Source organism: Bidens hawaiensis, unplaced genomic scaffold (assembly GCF_021521415.1).
Source record: "Bidens hawaiensis isolate Kalapana, Puna unplaced genomic scaffold, B.hawaiensis_p1.1 tig00032460_1, whole genome shotgun sequence".
NCBI classification, from domain to species: domain Eukaryota; kingdom Viridiplantae; phylum Streptophyta; class Magnoliopsida; order Asterales; family Asteraceae; genus Bidens; species Bidens hawaiensis.
The window spans coordinates 21,906-42,610 of record NW_027495537.1 but is presented as its reverse complement, the minus strand read 5'-3'; positions in this window follow the sequence as shown (position 1 = coordinate 42,610).

Genomic DNA, 20,705 nt, shown 5'->3' with positions numbered 1-20,705 from the left:
AACGCTGTTAAGTCATTTTTAACGAGGGACCATTGGGGGCCAACTTTTTAAAATTTGAGACCGCCAGTGGTGATAAAATGAATAGGGATTATTATCGGCCAATATCAGTCAATAGAGATTATTAAAATCCAATAAACCTTTCAGATATAATATAACTACAATAAGGTGTCTGAGCTCACCTTGGAGTGAGGATTTTTACAATTTATTATGTTGAGTTAAAATCGAATCTATATTTCATGTTTTAGTTCTTAAATATTTGTATTACATTAGCTCGATGGAAATTATTGTGATAAGTAAATGTAGCTATGAAAAATTAAAGTTCATTTTAGTTGATAAATTCAATCATGTATTAATCCAAATAACAAAACTTATAGTTAAGTTTTATCTCGGCTTATTTATTCATGTAAGGTTGTTAGCCCTGATAATATTGCAGCAAGTCGATATTTGATTCATTACAGTCGTTTAATAATGTAACATGACGATTACATAACCTTATAGCGATAACTTTCTAATGGCTCAGTCCATTGTGACACTTTTTGACTAAAGTGTGTAACTTGATGTTGATTCTAATGTTTCTCTTTGTAAAAGAGGGTCAAAAGTTTGTTTACTTTCATGCTAGGATTCTCGTATTCATCATTAAAAGCTAGCAAGCAAGATGGGTCCACTGGGATGCAAATAGACACCAAAAAGCAATGTTTCAAAATACTGTATTTGTAAATACGTGAATTAAAAACCAGACCATGCAGGTTTAGTTTAATATTAGTTGGTACCGATTGGGTTCTAAATCGGATCTTAAACATGACTCAAAGTTTTGAGGTAGTGTATCTAGGTTACTCCTTTATCTAAACGATAATAAAGTAAAACTTAAATAATAAAAACCAAGTTAGTCTAGTGGTAAGAGGCTTGCCCTCTTTTAGTGGAGACGCAAGTTCGATTCTCATTTTGGCCAATTCGAAAGATATCTGGGTGAAGGGACGAATCAGGACTTTAATCCTAGGTTCGAACCCGACAGGGGGGCGAGGGTTTACAGATCCCATCTGGTTCCCGCACATCAAGGGGGTACGGTCTCATGACGGTCGAGGAGTCGACTTGGGGCATAACCTCAAAATAGTAGGTTTACATGTGAAATTATTTGCCATTTAGAAAAAAAGTAATAAAAAATTAAAATACAATATATGTAAAAAGTAGTGGAATTAAAAAAAGAAAGAAAGAAGATGAATAGTAAATTGAATAGTGATTATATGAGAAGTAAAAAATCATCTTTTTAATATATATAATAATTGTTAAGTTGTATGTAGGTGGTTCCATTTCGACACAGTACGGTTCCGATTCATTTTAAGTGACAGAAAATTCGCCGGTAGTAAAAACACCCCACGTTGTAATCCATCGTGTCATACGCCATGTTGTAATTCATCAGGTAATCTAATAGTAAAGATGCCATGTTGTAATTCATCAGGTAATCTAATAGTAAAGATGCCGATGCCAATGCCACAACTCACTAGAAAACTATGTGTGGCTAGACATTTGTTTATTTTCGTCCGTAACTATATAGATAAAATAAAAAGTTGCACGTTTGTTTCGTTTATTAAAAAGACAAACGAATTTCTCACCAAACAAATTACAAACAATTTATTGAGCGTTAGGTTTATTTATACAACTACTTATAAATCAGATCCTATCTATTTTCCAAGTGTGTAATTCAAGATGTTGAAGATAGGGACAAATAGGCAATCATCCCCGGTCCATGTTCTTTTACTTTTTAGCAATTCCCACCCTCGTGTTCTAAAGGACTGAGACAAAGAGACACCCATGATTATTATTATTATTATTATTATATAAGAGCTCATTGGGCCATACGTATAGCCTTTTCATAGGGAGTGTTGGCTTTCTTTCAAAACCAAACCGAACATACTTTCATGGAACTATCATTACCTTGTTTTTACATTTATTATTTTTATGCATATATATACTACTAGTTTTAGAGCCCGTGTTACACACGGGATAATTCAAATTATACAATTATAAGTAAAACAAATAATTACATAGCGTATATGAAAAAAATGTATTATATCTATACTTGTATTATACAATTATAAGTAAAACAAATAATCACAAAATGGTTTTTTTAAATGAACTTAATAAAAAAATGTCCGTGCAAAATCGTACCTGAGAATGCTTCTTTCTATTAAAAAATTCATTCTCGGTGTCATATATATATAATTGAAAGAATTTTGGTTATAAACCAATTTCAAAAATAAGACTTCTCATACGATAGTAGTTCTAACCACTCAGCCTAAATACAAAAGAGGCGTTACCTTTATTGATATATTTATCAATTTACCACCCATCAAAGGAAAGTAAGATATTTAATTGTAACAATGGATGTTCTTCAAAAACCACGCTTTTCTGAGCTACACCATAAAAAAGATGTTGATAAGTTTCAGATGGCTTCTCGACTTTGCCATAATGACAACATAAAAAATAACATGTTAACCCATTTAATTTTGTGAATATTTTATTTTATTTGAGCATAGTTTTGCATGACATGCTTCACATACAATGTTCTGATCACCATTGAAAGAAAAATTAATGTTGACATATATAAATATTTGAAATTTAATAAAAGTTAGAAGCATTCTTTTGTTAAGTTTTAATAGTTGAGGGAAAAATAATCAATTTGTCAAATCCCGAACTTTTTGATTATTTCAAAAAATGCCCTTAAAAATAAACTTTAAACCCGAATCATGTTTAAAATTCTAACTTTCATACTTTTGACATTTTAAAGTCAACCCTTTAAACCCATAACAAATTTGACGATAAATCTATTTTGCATTTTCAAACTTTTAAAAATACTCAAAATTTTCATTTTTGACCCGTAACAAATTTTGACCTAAATGTAGTTAACTTGTACCAAACAATCTATTTACCAACTTTTAACCCATGAAATCAAATTTAACTTTCACAAAAAACCCGAAACAATTTTCATTTGAGAAATATGATTTGTTGTTGATTTTTGGAATTCACCAAGTATTTTGAAATATATAGTAAAATAATATGTTAATATTTATATTTATAAAAATATATAGATATTATATAAATATAGTGCAAAAGGAAAGTGGATAATTATTGATTTATTACATATATTAGGATATATTAGTTTTGGAGGGAAAAAATTGTGAGAATTAACCAAAGCATGACAAGTGTCCCAATTTATTTTACTTTATTAAAATAGGTAGATATTTTAGCGGTCATTTGAATCACTGATGGACTACTGATTCATTCAATTATCTACATTCCATCCTTATGAAAAAACCTATTATAGATGAAAAAACCCTTTACCCAAACCCTCTATTATTTTCCCACAGGTGTAACCTCTCATAGCCTCATGTATAACGAAATCTTTGGTTTGTTGTCAATCACATTAACCCATATAAATTTATCTAATTAAATCATACTAGGGTTTACTTTTAATTTTACTCAATTTTTAAATGAATATCGGCATTGCGTCTTTAGTGGGTCATAGGGAATGCAAAAGTATATATTTTCCCACTTTTTTGATTACATGTTGGCATGAAATTAGGATCAAAATTGAAGGGTTTGTGTTTTGGGATTGGTAGACATTGGGATTAATATATATATATATATATATATATATATATATATATATATTAGCTTTTAATCCGCATGTCACGCGGATAACTTAATTATTTTATATATATAATTGCGATTATATAGTTTCCTTCTATAATGTGTTAGGGTGTGTACGTAAACATAATATTTGTAGTTTAAGTTTAGTTTGTATGTTTTTTTTTTAAATTTGTATGGTCTTGTTACATTTGTTTGGTCATGCGGCGTAGGGAAATGGAGTTAATAGATCACAGAAAATAAGCTCTCATGGATATATCAATTAATATGGGCTAACGTTTTGTAGATAAATTCTAATTTTGTTTTGGATAATGGATTGGACTATGATTGAATTGATAGATTTGAATTGTTGAAGCCTAAGTTCGCGTTCTCAAACTGGCAAGTCGAATAACTTTGTTCTTATTTACGATTTAATTTTATTTTGTGTAAAATTATTAAAATTTTTACTTCTATTCATTTTGTGCATTTTTTGTATGTTTGTATTGGTTGTTGTACCAGGTTTGTGTGTACACACAAATATGCTGTTGGTTACTAATATATGACAAAATACGCATGGAATATAAGAGAAATTATATTAGTTTATGAATTTTATTAACGCAAGTTTTCCGATCATATGTAAAAAGCTAAGTTTTTAAATTTTTGTTATTATTAATAATTTATATCCTCGTATTATGGTATTTTTATTTTTTTATACATTTGTCGTTTCTAATATTACGAATATATTTTCTTGGATTTTAATTTAATTTATTGTAAGAAAATTTGTAATATAATGTTAAATATTTGTTCGTCAATATTCATTTAAGTGTGTTTATTTTATTTTTTTATGTGTTCTTGTGTTTGTTTGCGTTTATTCATATATGTCCATTTATGTCCGTTTACCATTGTACAATTATGCTATTGGTTACTAATATATGACAAAATACGCATGGAATATAAGAGAAATTGTATTAGTTCATGAATTTTATTAATGCAAGTTTTCCGATCATATGTAAAAGCTAAGTTTTTAAATTTTTGCTATTATTAATAATTTATATCCCCATATTACGGTATCTTTTATGTTTTTATACATTTTTCGTTTCTAATATTGCGAATATATTTTATTGTATTTTAATTTAATTTATTGTAAGGAAATTTGTAATATACTTGGACTTATTTTAATCCATTTATGTTTGGTTATGTTCGTGTTTATGTTCATTTTTGAATGAAACATTCAATGAATTATCTACTTAATGTTATATATTTGTTCGTCTTTATTTATTTAAGTGTGTTTATTTTATTTATTTATGTGTGCTTGTGTTTGTGTATGTTTATTCATATATGTTCATTTATGTTCGTTTACCTTTGTACAATTATGTTTGTTTATGTTCCTGAATTATTCATTTAAAATTTTAAATGAGCGAACATTTAACCCGAGCTTGTATCAGAGAGCATTAAGATCAAATACTAAATCAATCATGCTATTATAAATTTAAGATATAAAGTATGTTAGTAATGTCACCGGTCTTAACCGTTCTAGGCCTTGAAATCAAGGTTCGCATGGGGACGGTGGAAAAAGTTTTTTTTCTTTTTTGGAACTTTTTGAATGAAAGCTTTCCGGTCATATGCAATGAATTTTAAAAACTTTAAATATTAGTAACTTTTTTTGTGTTTTATTATTATTATTATTATTAACACAATATTCTCCCTTTATATTTTGCTACTATACTTGCAAGTTCCCGTAACTGAAAGTAACAAATGTGTAGGTCATTGTTGTATGTGCGTAGTGCGTTTGCAATCTAATGTCTCATATTTGAAGTATAGTACCAATAAGGGTAGCAGGTTTTATTATTCTCATTGCCCGTAAGTCGCCTCGCGCGCAGGCTTTATTATTCTCAGACCCGTAAGTCGCCCCGCTCGCAGGCTTTATTATTCTCATTGCCCGTAAGTCGCCTCGCGCGCAGGCTTTATTATTCTCATGACCCGTAAGTCGCCCCGCGCGCAGGCTTTATTATTCTCATTGCCCGTAAGACGCCCCGCGCGCTGGCTTTATTATTCTCAGGCCCGTAAGTCGCCCCGCGCGCAGACTTTATTATTCTCATTGCCTGTAAGTCGCCTCGCGCGCAGACTTTATTATTCTCATTGCCCGTAAGTCGCCTCGCGCGCAGGCTTTATTATTCTCAGACCCGTAAGTCGCCCCGCGCGCAGGCTTTATTATTCTCATTGCCCGTAAGTCGCCTCGCGCGCAGGCTTTATTATTCTCAGACCCGTAAGTCGCCCCGCGCGCAGGCTTTATTATTCTCATTGCCCGTAAGTCGCCTCGCGCACAGGCTTTATTATTCTCATTGCCTGTAAGTCGCCTCGCGCGCAGGCTTTTTTAGTCAGCTCGTAAGTCGCCTCGCGCGCAAGCTTTATCATTTTTATAGCTCGTAAGCTGCCTCGCGCGCAAGTTATGTTATATTATTATTATTATCGAGACGCGCACTCTATCTTTTATCAGGCCCTGCGCCACTATTATTATGATGCGTGCTATATCTTATTCATACTAGTGCACCATCATTATCATAAAACCACAACACGTCACCATCATGGAGGAAATCTCCCAAAACTCAAAGACAATAAAGATAAGGCCGAAGAAAAGGGAAAAAACCGCCCTAACACACCTTATAAAGTCCAGCGCTCCACCTAAACGCTTGCGCGCCCATGAGCAACGCTGGACTTGGGGGCTTGTAGGGGTATGGTATTAAACCCGGTTTTACGACCCTTATAAAGTCCAGCGCTCCACCTAAACGCTTGCGCGCCCAGGAGCAACGCTGGACTTGGGGGGCTTGTAGGGGTATGGTATTAAACCCGGTTTTACGACCCTAAATTTATTATATTTGGCTTATTTTATTACATAACCTAATACAATGTTATTGGGCTGAGGGGGTTTTGTGGAGGTAACCCTAATTGGGCCTAGGCCCATTAGGGTACCATGATGGTGGCCATGAGGCTCTCTATATAAGGAGGTCTTCACCTCCTTATTAAGGGGCCATGCTCAGTAAGTGCCACCACCAGTTTTTTGTGTCTGCGAACAAGGGATCCTCGAGATCATCTTAGCGGTCACCTCCACACCCCCAAAAAGCCACAGCAGGTCACGAGCAGCCGGGAAGAGAAGATCAGACGCGGTTCGTTCATCTCAAAATCCGTGGAAACATCGTCATGGATCAGGTCAGATTCATATGCTTCGACAGTTTCATTATTACTTTGAGGTGCCATTATTTTCCCGTGTCATTAATTAAAACTTTTGCCTTAAACGAAACTTAAGTTTAAATGAAATTTATATATCTTTTGGTGAAACTTAGTAACTTTCACTTGAATATTCAAATGGCATAGTTTTGCTGAAATAAACGAAAATTTGTAGCTTAAATTTTGAGCGACCAAACTTTCGTGTGACTCGAGATTTCGAATAGCCAAAGCTTTCGTTTGATCGAACTCACGAATGGTCTAAATCTCGTATGCCACAAGCTTTCGGGTAAATGAATTTAAAAAAAATACCAATTATTTTGAACGTTATTATTTTGCACGTAAAATATTTATGTTTAAAACCATAACTTTCGCATAAGTTTCGCGCAAGTTAGAATTTTAATGGTAACTTTAATGAATGATTGGGTGATTGAACCAACAAGATATTATTTAATTTGAAGTTGAAGTTTAATGAAACCATTTTATGCAATTATGTGTTTTGTCAAAACAAAATAAACCAAACGGCTACTTGTTTTGATGGTATACATGATGAACTATTGGCATTATTTACATAAACATTTCATTTCTGCCCAAAGATGATGTGTTATGTTTATGAGCCCTTACTTTATTTACGTGCGTTCATTATATTTGAACTTTGGTCATAGCCAACGCGAAGCCAACGTTCAAGTAGAACCTTACTCCTTACGCATTTTCATAATATTTGAATTTTGGTCATAGCCAACGCGAAGGCAAAGTTCAAATAGAATCTTAAGTCAGTCATTTATGTTGGTGTCATAATTGACTTTATCTTCAATATATTGTTTTGTTTGCCTAGTTTATCACCCCTAATTTAGCTTAATCAAGTCTTCTATCTATGTCAATCTAGTATCCAATTTAAGTCTTAGCTTTATAATCGAACTTTGCCACTTAGACGAACACGGTTAAAATCACTCTTGGAAAGATGGATCTTGATTATGTGTGAAGATATGATGCCCTCGTAGCTCTTACTTCTTAAAGAACTGAATATTAGAAATTAGAGCATAATAAATGGGGGTAGTCAAACATAACGTCTTTTATAATCATCAATAATTCCATATCAAGTGTCATCTGAAGAGCTAAATGGATTAGACATGGAGATCGGTAAATGTTTTCTTGTTTATTTTATGATAACTTCTCTTCCTGCATGTTTTGATGCTTCTAAAATTAACTATAACATTTAGAAAAGACAAATAGTCATCAAGTGAGTTAATAAGCAATATGTGTGCAAAAGGAATAGCGATTGAAAACAAGAAAAACCGAAAGTTGCTTATGCCGCTACCACTAACTTACATGACAGGAGAGGAAATTCAAAGAGGAAAGTTTTAAGGTCCATAAATCTAAATCAAGTATTGTTCCCAACCCCAATGTCTCTAAGGAACAATCACATGTAAATTGTGCCATAATAAAGGGCACATGCGATGAGATTGTTCAAAAATTCATGGTGGGGCTAACTAAGAAAGGGATTTCTTACAATTCAGAAACTCATTAGAAACCAAAGAACTCTTAGAATGAAGTTGGTGATAAACTTAATGATGTCGTAGGAACCATGTAATTTATAATGACAAAACTTGTCATTGTATTAAACTTTATGATACCTTAATTTAGTATCACTACCAAAGTTAGACAATGATGGTTATGAAGTTTTGCATGGACATAACAAAGTCACTATTAGTTTAAACTCTTAAATTCTTGGTTGTGCTTGTCTTGATTGAAATCTCTATAATTTACACGTACTTGTATTTAGTTAAAGAAAAAAAAAATTTGAATCATCTGAAATATTAAAAACCTTTATGGCTTAAGTTAAAAATCAACTTAAGCATAAGATAAAGGTAGTATGATCAGATAGATATGCGATTATTATGGCCAACATACGAATTTACTACTATGGGTACTTCTCAGCATAACGCCATCACTGAGAGAAGAAATAGAACCCTTGACGATATGGTTAGAAGTATGTTAGAAAACTCAAAATTTCCTAACTTTTTATGGATCTAGGCCTTAAAGACAATTGCTCATGTATTTAATAGGGCTCCTTCTAAATGTGTCCCTAAAACTCTTTTCGAGATTTGGACAGTAAGGAAGCTAAGCTTACGATATAAGAAAGTATGGGGTTGTCTTGCCAAAGCTAAACTTTATAATACTCTACAATGAGAGCTTGACATGAGCACTATCGGTTGTTACTCTATAGGATATCCCAAACATTAAAAGGGATTTAAATTCTATTACCCTTCGTATACAACTCGCATAGTGGAAACTCACAATGTTGAGTTTCAGGAGAACTCTAAGATTAGTGGGAGTAATGAAAGTGAAGTCCTTGATTTCCAAGAAGTGCAAGAGGAGGGGGGATGGGCTCTTCAACTTTACCTCCTATTACATCTCTTGTACATAACACTGCGCCACCTAATGTTTCCTAAAATAAAATAATAATGCTTCAAATATTCCTGGCATATCAAACACACAAGAGTAAAACCCTGAACCCATTAATGATCATGAACCCAAAAATCAGTTTAGGGGGTCATCTAGGTCTATAAGGCCTACTAACTTTGATGCTTATGTAACCTACCTTGATGAAGCTGATTTTGGATTTAGGAAAGTATAATGATCCATCCTCTTATAATGAAGCCATTAGTAATGATCAATCTTGTGAATAGAATAAAGCTATAATTGATGAGCTTTATTCCATGAGTAAGAATGACGTTTGGGACTTGGTTAAATTACCCGAGGGTATGAAACCTGTAGGTTCTAAATGGGTTTACAAAACCAAATTGGACCTGAATGAAAGCGTCGAACATTATAAAGCAATTGATTGTTAAAGGCTATACCCAAAAGAGAGTATTGTCAGGAAACTTTCTCATTTGTATTACAGAAGGATTCCTAGAGGATTTGTATGACATTAGTAGCGAATTATGCTTAAAGCTATGTTAGATGGATGTCAAGAATTATTTCCTAAGTGATGACTTGCATAAAGACGTGTTCATAACTCAACCTAAGGGATTTAATCCCAAAGGTAAGGATCATTTAGTCTATAAGCTAAAGAAATCCAAATACGGGCTAAAACAAATATCGCGTCAATGGTACTTAAAGTTCGATGAAATTATTAAAAAAAAATGCTTTATGAAAACCAAGTTGATCAATTCACCTACCTTAAAATGAGTGGGAGCAATTTTACTATACTTGTCATTTACACGGAAGATATCTTTCTGGCAAGTAATGGCTTAGATTTATTGCATGGGTCAAAGCGATCATTTTCGCATAATTTTGACATGATAGATCTCCGAGAAGCCCCTTATGTATTAGACATCAAAATACACTAGGATCGTATCTATGAGACATTAGGTCGGTCTCAAAAGGCTTACGTTAATCGTGTTCTTGCACGATATAGCATGCAATGTTGCTTTCCATTAGTAGCTCCAGTAATTAAAGGAGGTCTTTTCGTTTCATTTTAAATGTCCGAAAATAGAGGTTTAGAAGGAGTGAATGAAATTGATACGTTATGGTTTAGTAGTTGGAAGCGTATGTATACTTAAGTTTGTTTTCGTCCGGATATCACATTTATTGCTAGAATGTTAGACCATTATCAACCTAATTCTGGCCTAGATCATTGTAAGACTGCAAATTAAGTATTGTGATATCTATAAAGAACGAGAGAAACTTGATATACAAATAACTAATAATTTGGAAGTAATAGACTATTATGATTCTTACTTTGCTGAATGCAAAGATGATAAGAAATCAAATTTGGGGTACCTCTTTATGTTGATAGGCGGACCAATACCATGGAGGAGTCATAAGCAACAGTTAACAATTTCCATAATGATGGCAAAATATGTTGTAGTGTACAATGCAACATGCCATGGAATGTTATTAGGAAATCTGATAAGCAGACTCAAAATTGTTTAACTCCATATTACGAAAATTGAAGGTTTACTTTAATAAGTCAGTTGCCATTAGTTTCTCAAACAGTAAAAGTTCGAGTGGCGCTACATTATGTTTTGATACAAAGTACTTGTTCGTAGTCGTACATGAACAAGTAGAGGAAAATAATCTTTGTATCGAATACATTAACACTAAAAATATGCTATCAGGATCCGATAACTTCAGGTCTCCCGCCCATAAATATCTGATAACTTATAACGCGGATGGGTATAAGTATAGACATTGTATAATAGCATATGGTGTGTATGAATTATTATGATTTCCTCGAATGCTTTGTTTTTGTTTATAATAAAGTTTATGTGCACATTATGATCTATAGATAAAATTTATGCAAATTAATTAATTACCTTAAAGGGTTTATTCCCGTTATTTGACACTAAGTTTTAAATGTTGTATGTTGAGATTATAGTATGACTGTTAGGGATCTCTGAGTTATCAGCAACTCGAACGATTGTAACTATCTACTATAGTTTTAATGCACAACTTGATGAGTGTTTAACTTGGCCACTAATTTAACGAATTACTCATAATAAATGGTTATTCAGCCAACTGGGAGAATGTTGGAAAAGCCCATATAATGTGGCCTCATTACCATTTAAATATTATAATTAGTCAAATAACCTAATTAGGCCCATAAGATATATGGGCTATTTGATGGACATGCCCATATGTATATTAGGGTTTCCCTTAGATGTCATATAACAACAAAATAGAATTAAAAACACATACCAATAACTTTCTCTCTAAGATCTCCATCGATCAGTGACATCATAATGGAATCAGATCAGGAGTCATCATGGCATCATCATCCTTCTTAATGATCTCGATTTCTACAAGTAAGTTCTATTACTATGATGTCTAATTTCTTATTTAAGATTGAATCAACATGTTAGGATTTATGTTTTACCCATGTATCAAAGATATAATCAACAAAAACATCGTCCAATACCGCAAGTTTAGATATTAACAACAAAACACAATTTGTAAAGTGAAATGAAATCCAGTCTCAAATTTGAGGTACAGTACAAAAAACAATTTCCAATACTGCAATTGTAGCTTATAACAATAAAGTGTGGTCTCTTTGTAAGTTAGTGTTACAATTGGATCAACCGCCTTTTTGCTGACATGTCACCCATCCCACCCCTGTATCCAAAGATGTAGCCACATTAAAGATTTTGTAACAGGATCATAAATGTTGTCAATATTGCCATGCTTGTTCTCAATCTGTCATCACATATACATAGATAATATTTCATATTCTAGTATATAAATAATTATGAATTGCACTAAGTTGCTAGATATGATTAACCAACAGTGAACAAAGTTAAGGTTGTTTTTCATGTTCACCATAAGATATTAGTTACCTAAAACTACTTATCCATTCGTAGCTCGATTTCATGTATGAAATGTATCTAGAGTGGGAACCCACTATATATGTTTAAAAAGAAAATAATGGATATGGAACACAAAAGGGTAGTGGGATGAAAGTCATGTTACATGTATAGTCAAACTGTTCAAAAATTTAGCTATTAATTACACAATTAGAATCAATTTATACCAACTAAATTTGATCATATACACTAATAAGTACCTGGTATTAGCTTAAACATTTTTACATAGATGGAAGGTTACCTAAAATAATACCCGTCCTGAGGATAACATACCAAAGCTCTTAGTCTGAGTTATGACCTGCACATTGAACCATGTAAAACAAAGAAATTTTACAATATTCCAACTTTGGCCTTGCAGAAAATGACATCAGTTTGAGCATGTATTCGACTCGTTTATTAGAGATTCACATTAAACCTGATTAAAAAATAAGTGTCTTTATAAAAGACGGTAACAAAAACAAACACGAAATCTAAAACATACCTAATATTTTCCAGCTATGGAGGATCAGTAATAAACCAATTTTGAATTTGTTGGACTGTAACCAAACAACGTTTTATCTGAATCCACCATGGCTGCATTCGTAGATGCAATTCTCAAAATCGCCATCTGGATTGCCCAGCCTAGATCAGATCTTATTACAGTGAATTTGGTCAGCACACTCTTAAACTGAGCCTTTTGCACATCATACAACGCACATTTAATTAGTTTGTTTTGAACCGGACAAATTCTTTTATTTAAAGTTGCATTCTTATAACGGTTCAAATTAGTTTATTTGGGTCAGAAATAAAACTTAACCCAGATAGGGCCCGCTTACATTTTTAAAACTTAACACAGTCAGAAACAAACTCGTCCCGACCCAAACACAGGCATAAACGTACGAGGCTCAGGTCGTGTTCAGATTCGTTTCAGGTTTTTGAGTTTATGTCTCGTTGGACCAGCAAACTTGCAAGTTACTCGGATGAGTATATATAACTTCGAACCAAACCCGTTTTGACCGATTCAAATTAGTTCGTTTGGGTCAGAAATAAAACTTTACCGATATCAACTCATCTATGTTTTTAAAACATAAACCGGTCCAACACACGAACCCATCCTGACCCGAACACGTACATAGGCATAAACGTACAGTTAACACGAACCCGTCACGACCCGAACATGTACATAGGTATAAACGTACAGTTAGCAGAAACTAAAGTTAACAAAAACAAAGAAATTTTAAACGAAAGCTTTTTGGTATTCAAAAGACCTAAATCAAAATCCTAAATACTACGATGCCACAAAAACATATGGGGCATAATTCCTTAATAACACCTCCATCATCCAGAAAGGCATCCCACTTATTTATATTCTAATAGCTTCTTTTTTAAATTTTAAAGAGCAAACTTACATTTTCTTTCAGTGAGCAGGAGTGCATATATCTGCTTTATGAAAGAGTATAAATATTGGGATGTTCTAGAGTAAATTTGATGTTAATTGACCTTCTCATTCACTTCACAAACCAAACTGCAACATTAATATTGCAACGCATGGACAATTTTAGATTATGTTGAGCACACAGACTATGTATCATTAACTCCCTCACAAGATTATATAATTTAGGATCTTGGTTTCAAAAGGCTATCAAAATACAATACATAATTAAATGAACGTTTGTTATAAATCGAAATACGCTTTACTTTACACGAGATGCAAGATGAAAATGATAAGATTCATAAAACTCTACTTCTTAATCTATTATACAATCAGAATAACTTATGTTGCAGCAGCTCCAAAATTGAATATACGGCCCCTAAATAGTCATTCAGTTTCGAAATGCAATGCCAAACACACCCTAATTACAAAAAGCACATAACATTGAGTTTAAGTTATTACAAACATTTACTATTATTTATTATAATATATGGCCCCTAAATAATCATTCATCTTGAGTTACCTACACACATGAAACACAAGAATACCCCCGCGTAAAATCAAACAAATAAAAATAAAAGCAAAAGAAAAAAACTATACTAAAGCAAAAGGATCAAAAACTAAAACTAGCACTTTGCGCGTTGAATCCCCGGCAACGGCGCCATTTTGACGTAGGCTGTCGCGGTCTACTCAAACAATTGATTTTATTAACTTAAATACGTATAATAAGTATGGGTAAGTAAGGTCGTCTCTACAGGAACTCAAGGAAAGTGCTAATTTAATATTTTATAATTTTAACTAAATTAATTATTTAACTAAGGCGGGCAGACGATGTCAAACGGTTTTTGAAAAGATTAATTAAAACTAAAACAAATACTTTTAAGAATTTGTAAATAATATTAATTAAAGGTACTCATTCTTGGTTCGGGTAATGTGTTCTTCAACTTAATCCCAGATCCACTTGTCTTGATTGCGCAGTAATTACTAGACCTAGTAGTTTGATTGTGATGACAAACGATACCCTAACCGAATTGTTGACACAATTGAACTCGATCTACACAATTATCAATTTATGTTTTATGAAAATTAATTAAGTGACAATATTGATGATCAATAGTCCAATAATACAAGAGCCTAATCCTAAGTGTTGATGAACAAAACCAAACAAGTGATGTACTAATAAATAATCGCAAACACAAATTGTTTAAACAACCAAGCAATAGTTTGAACAAGATAAAACCAATAAATTAAATCAAGTTCTAAACATTAGGCATAATGAATCTGGTCTTAAGGAGAATTACACAAAACCTTACCCTAGAATGAACACAAACGTTTAGCCAAGCATCGACATGTTATTAAAACGACTTATCTTAATGAGCATATGAATCCAAGACGAACCGGAAGCTTTGGAATAGTGGAAAATCGCCCTAGGATACCTCTTTTGCTTCTCGAATTAGTGATATGACGAATGGGGGTTTAGATGGGTTTATATAGTGATTAACCCCAACTTTTTTTGGTTTTATGTCGGTTCGCGTCGCGCGAAGTTGCCATGGGCTTCATCTTGGTGTCGCGCGAAGGACAAAATAGTTGGGCTCAGAAAGTTACAACTTCGCGTCGCGCGAAGTTGAATGTCCAGCGTCTTCACGTCGTGCGAAGATGCAAACAAACTTCATATTCAGATTCGTCTCATTGAGAAACCCAAAATTCATATATTATGGATTCCGTAACTCATTTTCTAGGCCGAGATATGCCCGTTTTACTAAAAGACACTTTCCTGGTAACCTATCTTGTTCAGTTTTCACTTCGGCTTGAGGTTTCTCATCCAATCCTTTCCCAAATCCTTCTTAACCCTCAATACATGTTTCCCCATGCTTCCATCTTCTCGAGGCTTGCTTAATCTTCATCTGGATGGCTCTTAATTAGCTCGTTTAAGCTCCTTAACTTCCAATGTCCTGAAAACGCATAACAATGTTTGAAGTACCAATGTTCATTTATTTATTTACCTAAATATAACTAATTAATATATAATAATAACTAAATTTTATCCAACCATCAATATTTCATCATCATAAAGTATTCATTAATGTATTGAACACGATCTTAAATATATCGATTTGCGACTAGATCTTGGCTCGTATAACGTATTTACAATAACCCAATTCAGTGAAAACAAAAGGCCCACTAGTCGCAAATAGCCCCTTCAGTGAAAACAAAAATGACATTTAAAACCAGCATTAGGAGAGTTTATGTTTATAAATTTAAAACTAGAGTGCATAGGTTCGGTTAAGTTTTTGTAGACCACTTCTTACATACCAGACTCACCTCCTTCATTACCTCACGAGTTTCTAATAGATCCGTTAAGTGAAAAAAAAAACCCACCAGTTGTTGCTTCGTGTTCGGTGAAAATAAAAGTAGCCCTAACAAATAAATGAAACCCACACCGAGTAAATGGAAGCCCTAACAAATAAATGGAACCCACATCGATTAAAGCAAGACTAGATCGAGGACTCATCTCTTTAATTCTCCAAGGAGTCCCTGATAGTCTCGTTCGGTGAATACAAATGCCCACGAGTCACTAATAGCCAGGTTTAATGAAAACAGAAGCGACACTTTTCAAATGAATAAATGGAAGCCTAAACGAACAAATGGTATCCAAAACGTGTAAATCAATACTAGTACACGAGACTCAACTTCTTAATCATCCCACGTGTCCCTAATAGCCGCATTTAGTAAAAACAAAACCGCAACAATCGCCGCTTGCCCGATTTAATGAAAACAAAAACGACACTTTTCAACGAACAAATGGAATCTCAAATTTCGTCGTATCTCGTTTTATATATTTTTTTTATAAACTACGAAGGGAAACAAACCTGGTTGATATAACTAAAACATAAAACAAAAATAGTGCACGTTATATAAAAACTAATATATTTTCTTGTTCCATATAAGAAAATAACGCTCAATAAATTAAATTAAAACATGGTGTATATGTACAATAAAACATTTTTAAAATTATTAAAGATGTAACAATCTGTAGTTGCATAACTTCATAAAAAGTCTAATAAAGCTTCCCCGTAATTCCCTTCGTATCAAGTTTAAAATACATGTTTTTTTTTATGTTAATGATATGCAAACTCTTATACTCATATGAAACAATATCTTATATAATCTTAATCATTTAATTAAAGACAATCCTATACGAACAAAAGAATCTTTACTTCATTATTTTTTACACGATTGATATGTTATTTCATATCACTTTATCAGACAAAAAGTTATCATATTTAAAATAAGTCTTGTATCAAAATCTTAAGAGTTTTATGCATGTTTCCTTGCAAACTTCATACACCATAATTAGTTTTACACGATTGAAATGTTACTTCATCTCTCTTTAACTCGTAATAAATTACCATGATTAAAATGGGTTTCTATTAAAGTATTAAAAATGGACTTTTGTAGACTTCTACATAATCTTATCTTGATCGCTAAATTTTAAACTGTCATATATATGAACCAAAGAATATTCACACCTTTATTAATTTTAGCGGTTGAAATATTACTTCATACTACTTTACAGATGGTAGTCATTGACAAAGATAAAACATTTATACATCTGAGTATGAAAGACCTTGAGTTCAGCTCCTATAAACAAAAATAATTAATAAAAATTTGCTGTTTAAAAAAGAAAATCATCAAAATATTAATATAGACTTCATACAACACAATTATTGTTACGTGGTTGAAATGTTACTAAATACCTTTTTAACACGTAATAAATTATCGTGTTACTTCCTACCGCTTTAACACATGATAAATTATCTTGATTAAAATAAGTTTCCATTAAATTATCAAAATAATAATAATAATAATAATAATAATAATAATAATAATAAATGACTTTCATAGACCTTTCTAAACTGAATCCAAATACTAAAATTCTTTTATTTAATAGGTAAATTGGAAATAAATAATCTTAACTACCAATGGTCCCAACTTTCAACTATTTTTATCTCAATGGACCTCCGATAAAAAACACTAACGCCGTTAAGTTTTTTCCCGAATTTCAAACCGATGTTTTAGGGCTTTTGATCGGAAGAATGGTACGATTCGACTGATGTAAAACTTATCTTGAAACGGTGATTCAAATGACTTGATTTTTTTTTATTGGAAATTCAAACACCCGAATTGAAACATTGTTTTGTTACTTGGATCACCGTTTCGAGATAAGTTTTACATCGGTCAACTAGTATCGTTCTTTCGATCAAAAGCCCAAAAACATCGGTTTGAAACTCGAAAAAAACATAACAACGTAAAGTGTTTTTTAACATAGGTCCATTGAGACAAATATAGTGGAAAGTTGGGACCGCTAATAATGATTTTAAAGTTGAGATTATTATCGGCCAATACACAAAAGTCAAGATTATTTATTTTCAATTTGCCTATTTAATATACAGATCTAGAAAAAAAGTTGATCTTTGGTGTTACAAAACATGGTTTGGATTATTTTAATGCTTTTTTTAGTTTAGGTACTATAACAACGTAACCAAATTAGCAGTTTCATCGCCTAAGACAGTGGACTTTGTTACCTGGCTATAAATTAAAAGGCATTGTCGGTGGCCGAGCAGATATCCAATTAGACCACGTGGCAGGGACATCTTGTGTCACATGCACTTAGGTCTACAAGGCCGAGTACTACCCAAGTATTCACTACAATACAAGATATGGCGTTGAGGCGAGTTTTCTTTAACCCCGCCTATTTATTAAGAATCGTCTAAAGGTTATCTTGGGCTGACTTTGACTTAAAAAATAAAACATAATTCATAATTCTAATATGAACATCATTTTTTTAAGGAAAATTGGTTTTTATTGGTCCCAACTTTTCATTTTTGCCGGCGCTGGTCCTAACTTTCATTTTGGCTGGCAACGGTCCCAACTTTAATATTCGTTTCTTCCACCAGTTCGTGACTAACGGAGTACTAACTCCGTTATGTTTTTGCTTACGTGTCAATCTGAGTTGTCAAAAACATCTTACGTGGCAGCCACCATGGATTATTGTATATAATAATACAGGTTCATCCATAATTCTGCAAACCCTAGAAATCCAATTGATTAATCCAATCCATGTTTGTTAAAATTAAGTTAGGGTGTTTGATTAGTGGATTAAAATGATTCAAAACCATGTTTTAATTACCTCGAATGATGCCGGGAAAGGGGTGAACGAAGTTGGCCGAAGCTCCGAGCTTGGAGGAAGGATTACGGGGTTAAAGAGGATATATCAGTGAGATTTGAGAGGATGAGCAAGTTTAGCTTGGTGTGTGGGTCCTATTTATACTAGTAATTGCGATGAAATTCATTAATCAGTGTTAATTGCTTATGGCCGATTTTCCGGTGAAGGTTACGGGAATTAGTTCGACGGTTAAGGCGTTAAAATATAATTAGAATGTTAATTATTGTTGTTTATTGCCGTCTAACTACGTTATTCTAAATTAACGGGTCAAAAACGGCTGAAATGGGGGTGTTTTTCGGTGGTCGAAGTCTCACGCCATTGCCGGCGGCGGCTCGCCGGGAATACGGGCTACAGGGGGGTTGGGTTATTTTCTATTAATTTAATATATTTCAAATTTATAATTTCAGTTTAGACCCTAAAGTTTGAGGTTATATTAAGTATAAACCAAAAACATAACGGAGTTAGTGCTCCATCAGTCGCGGACTGGTGGAAGAAACGAATGTTAAAGTTGGAACCGTTGCCAGCCAAAATGAAAGTTGGGACCACCGCCGGCAAAAATGAAAAAGTTGGGACCAATAAAAACCAATTTTCCTTTTTTTAATTAATGATTAGCAATTTTTATAATAATTTAGTATTTAAAAATGTATTTATCATATTTCTATTGATATTCATCTACTTTCTTATAAATATTATAAATATTAGTAAACTTATCATCTTTAACATATATTTACAATATCCAAAAAATCATTTCTTTATATTTATCAATCCGTTACCTAAGGTCCGCCTAACGACTTTTGCAACCTTGGTCACATGATCAGTTATTTATTTAATTAGTGTCGGTGTCGTAACAAACTTAACCCATACCAACTGAATGCATGTTAATGCACCATCGCTAGGCTTGTAAATGAATCGAACGAACACGAACAAGGGTATGTTCATGTTTGTTTATTTAACTTTAAACAAACACGGACACGGAAAAGAAACTTAATGGAACAAATATTTGTTGTTCATGTTCGTTTGTATAAAAATAAACACGCTCGTGCTCGTTTATGTTCGTTTATTTAAGATCTAAACGAACCGTTCACGAACATAAATGAACAAATGAAACATGTTGTGTTTATGTTCGCTCGTTTAACTAAACAAACATAAATTTTTTGTTCATGTTCGTTCGTTATTAAATAAACAAACATAAATAAACCCACTGCCAAACAATTTATAAACAGTTCCCTAAACATTCAGTTTGTTTACGGTCCTAATCATCGATGGGCACAAAACTTGTTATTATATCTACATATACTAATAAAAGAAAATAACGCTGGACACATGGCATTCTGAGGTTAATTCTCATTATCATATTGTCGTCCAAATCACTTTTCTTCTATTGATAGAAAAAAAAATATATTGGTTCTAAATATAGTATTGATTATAAATTCTACATACCGTATTAATTGGTCAATCTTCATTGATTGAATTATTAATACTATAAATTATATTGTAAACATACTTAATATAAAAAATATTAATATATATAATAATTTTACGTGTCATAAATATATTTTCTTTAAAATTAAAATGTATATAAAAGAGTACACTAACATTTAGTTTTTGAGACATCTTCATATTGAAGAAAACTATAATAATTTTGTTTACTTTTTACAAATATTCAATGTTTAATAAGTTCTAAAATCATAGACAAATTTTCTAATTTTTTTACATTTAGTATAATACTATTGTGACAGTTGAACAACAGTGTGTTTATAAGAACATCATGAAAGCTGCTCAAAAAGGAAAATCTGGTGCCTTTTGTGGTTTATGGTTTAGGGTTTAGTGTTTAGGGTGTGGAGTGAAAAACATT